Source organism: Eschscholzia californica, unplaced genomic scaffold, assembly GCF_041429995.1.
Source record: "Eschscholzia californica isolate CP2 unplaced genomic scaffold, dmEscCali1.0.p SCAF_3, whole genome shotgun sequence".
NCBI lineage: Eukaryota > Viridiplantae > Streptophyta > Magnoliopsida > Ranunculales > Papaveraceae > Eschscholzia > Eschscholzia californica.
The window spans coordinates 41,523,260-41,531,113 of NW_028238420.1; the positions used below are offsets into that span (position 1 = coordinate 41,523,260).

Here is a 7,854-nt window from a genome sequence, read left to right on the forward strand (position 1 = left end):
TTTGATTACTTTGACTTGCTTTTCCTTTCTTTTTGTAGATTCACAAAGGAGGAAGAAGCATCAAGGAGAAGGACATCAAGAAGATTTTTTTTAAAATTTTAGTACTTTATTTTTATTTTGGTGAGAGAGTGTTATAACTTTTTTTTGTATTTCTTTATTTTTGTTCTTTTGTATTAAGGCCTTTATTGTTTTGACCCTAAATTGGAGGGCATTTAATTTGTAACCGAAACTAAGAAGTCTCGGGTTCGCACACTTGCGGGAAGAGTGGCCCGGGTCGTCTACAAAGGTCGTCGCCCGTCTTGAACGGGAGGTAACTTCTAGATCACCCACGAATCTCCTGTAAGTGGGTACTTGTGATGTTTTTGCTTGCTAATTGATTGTCGAACTGTTAGTTTAAATATCATATTAGTAAGGGCATCAACCCATTACAAGATAGGAGTCGGATTTCATCACCGGTCTCTTGCCCATCTAGGTAACAACATCGCCGATCCCAAGCCTCACTTAAATTAAAAATCGATTTAGACATTGGCCAAAGGGTAACGAGCTTATAGGACATTCTTGACAAATCTCGAACTTGATTAGTATTTGGAGTTTTTCCAGGAAGAGGGAACGATCCAAGAACACAATTCTTGATCGTTGTACTGTGACGGAGTAACTCCTCATAAGAATCATAGTTCAAGTTTGGTAAGAAGTAGAAGCTGTCTAGATCAATTTTTAGGTGAAAAAGACTACCCGGTCGTCTAGATTGTGTCTAGGTTGCTTGGTGGAGTCAGCTTGCTTGCTTCGTTGTTTTCCTTAGAATCTTCGTAGTTTCCTTACTCCTTTTCTTTTCAAAATTTTTTTTTTTTCAAAAGAGTCCCTTGCCTTGTCTTTTGGTTTATGCCCCCTAGGTTACGTGATAAGAGAGGTCGTTTTGTCAAAGAGTCTGATTTGAGTATTTTACTTGAAAACCTTTCTTTAAACGAGTCTATGGAGGATCACGTTGATCAAGCTAGCGTCGAGGATCAACCTATGACTCTCAAAAATTACATGCATCCGGCTAAAGTTAGCCAACCATCATGCATTAGGCTACCCCCGACTAACACTTATTTCGAGTTAAAGTCGGGAATCATCAATATGCTTCCGGTGTTTCGTGGTTCAGAGAACGAGAACGCGTATTATCATGTTAGGGAATTTGAGGACGTTTGTAAGACCATGAACGTCCCTAACTCGATTGATGCCGTTAGATTAAGGTTGTTCCCTTTTTCTCTAAAGGATAAAGCAAAGTCGTGGTTGTATGCCTTACAACCTGAGTCTATTTCTACTTAGGCAGAACTTAGTGGTGTCTTTCTAGAAAAATTCTTTCCCAAGCATAAAACTAGAGCTTTAAGGCAGAGTTTGCTTAATTTCGAGCAACTCCAAGGAGAATCTCTCTACTCCTATATTGAGAGATTCAAAGATATTCTTCTAAAGTGTCCACATCATGGGTTCAAAAAAATGAAACTAGTCCAACTGTTGTATGAAGGACTAGATTATCCTACCACCTCCATGATTGAGTCATTTTGTAATGGCGGGTTCTCCAACAAATCCGCCGATGAGGCCATGGATTTTCTTGAGGAACTAGCCGCAAAATCACAACAATGGGAAACTTCTAGGGAACCTATCACTCGGGCAAAGCCTAATCCAACTAAGGGCGGGATTTATTGGATCGATGATTCTGAGTCCAAACTTGACGCCATTACCAGAAGGTTGGAAGCCTTTGTGATGAATCAACCTAAAACCTTCAGAAGTATGATCCTTTCTCGTATAATCCAGGCTGGAGAAATCATCCCAATCTCTCTTGGTCTAAAGGTCAATACCAGAGTCAGCCTAGTAGTTCTATGAACCCTCATGGGTTTAATGCACCTAACAACCCTTATGCTCAGCCCAGTGTCCAACATCCACCTGAAAAGAACATCATTAGAGGACACCATGCAAATGCCAGCTCAGAACCAGGTCAGGTTAACTAAGAACCATGAGGAATTTCAGGAATCTACCCGTCAATCGTTGACTAAGCTAGAGTCAGCCTAGTAGTTCTATGAACCCTCATGGGTTTAATGCACCTAACAACCCTTATGCTCAGCCCAGTGTCCAACATCCACCTGAAAAGAACATCATTAGAGAACACCATGCAAATGCTAGCTCAGAACCAGGTCAGGTTAACTAAGAACCATGAGGAATTTCAGCAATCTACCCGTCAATCGTTGACTAAGCTAGAAACCCAAATAGGTCTACTTCACGAAGCCTTTAGTCAGAGAGAAAAAGGTAAGTTTCCGAGTCAGGTTGAGCAGAACCCAAAAGGTCTATTGGGTAGACCACCACCAGATGAAGCTAATGCGATAACAACCCTTAGAAGTGGTAGAATTGTGGACAACAAGGTAAGAGCTCCTGAAGAGGAAGAGTTTGAGAACGAGCCATCTTCGTTGCCAACCAGAGTTTCTAGGGATGAGCCTGAAAAGGCTCCTGAGTCAGAAAATCCACCCTTAGTATCCGAGCCTTATGTCCCTAGAGCTCTATACCCTCAACGTTTGGTCGAGTCAAAGAAGAAATCTCAGTTTCAGGAGATAATGGAGTTGTTCAAACAAGTTAGTATCAACATTCCACTTTTAGAAGCGATCAAACAGATCCCAGCTTACGCCAAGTTTCTTAAGGATTTATGTACTAGTAAGCGTAAGATGAATGTGCATAAGAAAGTTTGCTTACTCAGAATGTTAGTTCGATCATCCAACAAAATATTCCACCTAAGTACAAGGATCCAGAAAGTCCTACACTACCATGTACCATAAGAGATTATAAAATAGAGCGTGCTCTATTGGATCTTGGTGCTAGTGTTAACCTTCTTCCTTATTCTGTGTACTTACAGTTGGGATTTGGAGAGATCAAACTAACCTCTGTGGTCCTTCAGTTAGCGGATCGGTCTGTTAGGCACCCACGCATAGTAGAAGATGTTTTGATCAAAGTTGGTGAATTCTTATTTCCTGTTGATTTCATCATTTTAGATACTGAGCCAGTCCATAATTCCAAAAGTCAAATACCTGTCATATTAGGGCGACCATTCTTAGCTACATCCAATGCTATCATCTATTGTCGTAGCGGCCTTTTGAAATTGTCTTTTGGAAATATGACTGTAGAGATGAACATCTTCCATGCTGGACTTCACCCCGATGATGTTGATGATTTTAACGAGTTAAATTTGATAGATATGTTGGTTCAGGATTCCTTACCAACAACTTTATCAGATGACCCATTGGAAACATTGTTGGCCTACTTTGGTTTAGATTTTGAGGAGGAAAGTAGTATCAATGAGGTGAATGCTTTATTAGATTCCACCCCATTACTGGATACTGAGAAATGGAAAGCTAAAACTGAATCCCTCACAATTTCTGAACCAAGTATGGCATCAACTTTAGAGACAACTCAACCATCGTCAAGTGATGAGTCCAAATCACCCTCTGTCTCAGAGTCGTCTCAGCCTATTGAGAAACAACCATCCTTAGAGTTGAAACCTTTACCTGAGAACATGAAATATTCGTTTTAGGACCTTCAGAAACTCTACCTGTTATTATTGCATCCGAGCTAGAGAAAGAACAAGAGGGTCGATTGTTAGATGTCCTAAGAGAACACAAAGAGGCACTAGGATGGTCTATAGCCGATCTCAAGGGTATAAGTCCGTTAGTTTGCATGCACACATCTACTTAGAAGAAGATGCTAAACCTTCGAGAGAGATGCAACGTCGACTTAACCCTCATATGAAGGAAGTTGTGAGATCTGAAGTCCTGAAATTACTAGATGCAGGTATTATCTACTCTATTTCAGATAGCACTTGGGTCAGTACTGTTCAAACTGTTCCCAAGAAGTCAGGCATTATTGTAGTTAGAAATGAGTGCAATGAGTTAATACCCACCAGAATGACCACTGCGTGGCGTGTTTGTGTAGACTACAGGAAGTTGAACACGGTCACGAGGAAAGATCATTTTCCTCTTCCATTCATTGATCAGATGCTCGAGAGACTGGCAGGACATAGTTACTATTGTTTCTTAGATGGCTATTCCGGGTATAATCAAATTGTCATTGCTCCTGAAGATCAAGAGAAAACAACCTTCACTTGCCCATTTGGAACTTATGCTTATCGTCGTATGTCGTTTGGGTTGTGTAATGCACCCGCTACTTTTCAACGTTGTATGATGAGCATATTTTCTGATATGGTAGAAAGGTTTCTCGAAGTTTTCATGGATGATTTTTCAGTCTTCGGGTCATCATTTGATGAATGTCTACATTTCCTCACACTCGTGTTGGTTAGATGTAAAGAGAAGAATTTAGTGCTTAATTGGGAGAAGTGTCATTTCATGGTTCGTGCAGGAATTGTCCTAGGGCATGTCATTTCAGCTAAGGGTATAGAAGTAGATAAAGCCAAAGTAGAGTTGATAAAAAGTCTTCCTGTACCAAAAACAATTAAAGACATCCGATCATTCTTAGGGCATGCTAGCTTTTATCGTCGATTTATCAAAGACTTTAGTAAGATATCAAGACCTCTTTGTAATCTTTTGGCAAAAGAGAACAAGTTTGTCTTTGATAATGCTTGTCTAGAGGCCTTTGATAAACTCAAACTTTTGCTTACTACTGCTCCTATTGTTCAATCACCTAACTGGAAAGCTCCTTTTGAGATCATGTGCGATGCATCTGATTATGCCATAGGAGTCGTTTTAGGTCAACGTGAAAACAAATTACTTCATGTAATCTATTATGCTAGTAAGACGTTGAATGATGCACAACTCAACTACTCGACCACTGAAAAAGAGTTGTTAGCTGTTGTTTATGCCTTAGAGAAGTTTCGGTCATACCTAGTAGGTTCTAAGGTCATAGTATTTTCTGATCATGCCGCATTAAAGTACCTCCTCTCTAAAAAAGAGGCCAAACCTAGGTTGATTAGATGGATACTTTTGCTACAAGAATTTGACATAGAGATACGGGATAAGAAAGGTTCCGAAAATGTTGTAGCAGACCACTTGTCTAGGCTTGTTGTGGAGTCCGTAAATGATGAGTTACCTATTAGAGAGAGTTTTCCTGATGAACAACTTCTTGTAGTCTCCCAATTACCTTGGTTCGCAGACATAGTGAACTATCTTGTTATGGGACAAATGCCCAAGCATTGGACTAAGCAAGATCGTGATAAATTCTTGTCCGAGGTAAAGCGGTTCTTCTGGGACGATCCATACTTGTTTAAGTATTGTCCCGATCAGATTATTAGGATATATGTCCCTGATAGTGAAGAAACCAATGTCATCTCCTTTTGTCATGACCATGCATGTGGGGGTCACTTTAGTAGCAAAAAGACGGCCGCCAAAATTTTACAATGTGGTTCTATTGGCCGTCTTTATTCAAAGATACCCATGCATATTGTGTAGCTTGTGAGCGATGTCAGAAGTTGGGGAGTATTTCACGTAGAAATATGATGCCCCTAAATCTTATTCTTGTCATTGAGGTCTTCGATGTATGGGGCATCGATTTCATGGGTCCGTTTCCGAACTCCTTCGGCAATCTATATATTCTAGTCGTGGTCGATTATGTGTCTAAGTGGATAGAGGCGGTTGCTTGCAAAACGAATGATCACAAGGTTGTGATCAAGTTTCTAAAAGAAAACATCCTTTCTCGTTTTGGTACACCGCGAGCGATTATTAGTGATAGGGGAACACACTTTTGTAATAGGCAGTTTGAGGTTCTAATGAAAAAGTATGGTATTACTCATCGAGTGTCCACCCCGTATCATCCACAGACAAGCGGTCAAGTTGAAGTTTCCAATAGGGAAATTAAACGCATTCTTGAGAAAACAGTCAATCCAAATAGAAAGGATTGGTCATTACGACTAACTGATGCATTATGGGCTTATCGTACAGCGTTTAAGACTCCTATTAGAATGTCTCTATATAGATTGGTGTATGGCAAAGCTTGCCACCTCCCTGTAGAGTTAGAGCATAGAGCATATTGGGCTATCAAGCAAATGAACTTTTCGCTTGACAACGCAGGTAGAGAGAGAAAACTCCAACTTAGTGAGTTAGAAGAATTGAGGAATGATGCATATGAGAGTTCTAGAGTGTATAAGCATAAAATGAAGGTGTTTCATGATAAAAACATTTTAAGAAAATCATTTTCACCAGGTCAAAAAATTCTTTTGTACAACACTCGTTTGCATTTATTTCCTGGAAAACTTCGTTCTAGATGGTCGGGGCCTCTTGTTGTCAAATTTGTGTATCCTCATGGTGCGGTTGATATTGAGGATAAAAATGGTGTTTGTTTTAAAGTCAATGGTCAACGTTTAAAACCATTTTTAGAAATATCACCCAAACCGTGGATGTTTTTATCGAAAATCCTGTCTATCAGAAGTGATTCCCGATGTTCAGCTTAGTCTGGCTGAAGATTTTAAACTTAGCGCTTCTTGGGAGGCAACCCATGCTTCTGATATAGGACGGTAGCGTCTGGTAATATCTTTCCTCTCATCTTTTTATTTTGGCATGGTCTTCAGAACATTGGGGACAATGTTCGGTTTAAGTTTGGGGATAGGGAAGAACTTTTTGCTAAGTCCTTCATTTCGAAAATTCGAGAGGGTTCAAAATTTTTCAATTTTGACCGAAAATGTGAGTCTAATGGTTGTTTTTGGCTTGTTAATAGTTATAGAGTCGAGTTGATCGTACTATCCGGTTGTTAAAGGTTTTTTCATGAATGTCGAGTCTTGAGGTCATCTGTGTGCTAGCCATGTGAGTATTATGGAAGTGAAGGGTAGACGGTTCTGAGAGAACTAGATTAATCATTAGTGGAGACTCAACCCTTGTGAGATTTCTGAGCCTTTTTATTACCTTTGAGTGTACTCTTCTGCGCTGATTCCGAGTAGAGTGAAGAGCTACTCAACCTCGCAACTTTATAAAAAGAGCTCATTTGATCTCGTGTGCTCAACTTCCATAGCCTCTAGGAATGACATCAGGATAGCGAATAAACCTTAGTCTTGTAGTCCATGAAACCAGATAATAGTGTCAACTTTAGGAAAACGGATACTCCACCATCCATTCATCATATGACTCCCGAGAATGAAGGCATGAAAAGTAAAGAAAGAAGACTGTGAAAGCAAAGTGCGAAAAATGAAAAAAGTTGATTGTTGAGAATACTAGTGTTGCTATTGCATTATTTGTATTGTTTCTACTTATATTGAAAGGGGGTTTTTAATTCGAGATTTAGGTAAAATAGCTTGTCCTTTGGAACGATACTCGATCTTATTATAAATACTATAACTTGACCCCTACACTTGGGGAGAGACCTATTTTTAGGCCTATCAATACTCACTACAAAGACTCCTCGACATTTACATATAATGTATGCGATTCCCAGTGATTCACATAATCATTGTTCGACCAACATAATCATGCCAAACATAAAAAAAGAAAAAAAGTTACTGGATTTGTGACATTTGGAAAAGCACATATGATGTTTAATGTTAACGGTTATTAAGTTCAGATAATGCCATTTCATCAAAAAAAAAGTTCAGATAATGCCAGCTCAGATGAAAAATCATATGACATGCACCTTTATCCTTTGCCATGAGATACATCTCACGATGACGTCTAGAAAAGCCCTCATAATGCATACATACTAATTACACATTCACAAAGTTCAGGTGCTATTATTGGAGTAAAATCTTTGATGTTGTAGAGGATAATCTATGAGGCAGCAGTAACATTCACTTACTAAACATATTGAAGAAAACCATGCTTATATTTTCCTAGAAATATTACGTTGTGGTATATATATGTACGAGGTATAACTCGTGCCCAAACGTCACGGACAATA

General features: G+C 39.4%; 1 pseudogene; it reads left to right on the forward strand.

Moving 5' to 3' along the window:
* Positions 1 to 969: 969 nt before the first annotated feature.
* LOC147550420 (uncharacterized) lies at positions 970 to 5,423 on the forward strand (annotated as a pseudogene).
* Positions 5,424 to 7,854: the final 2,431 nt, after the last annotated feature.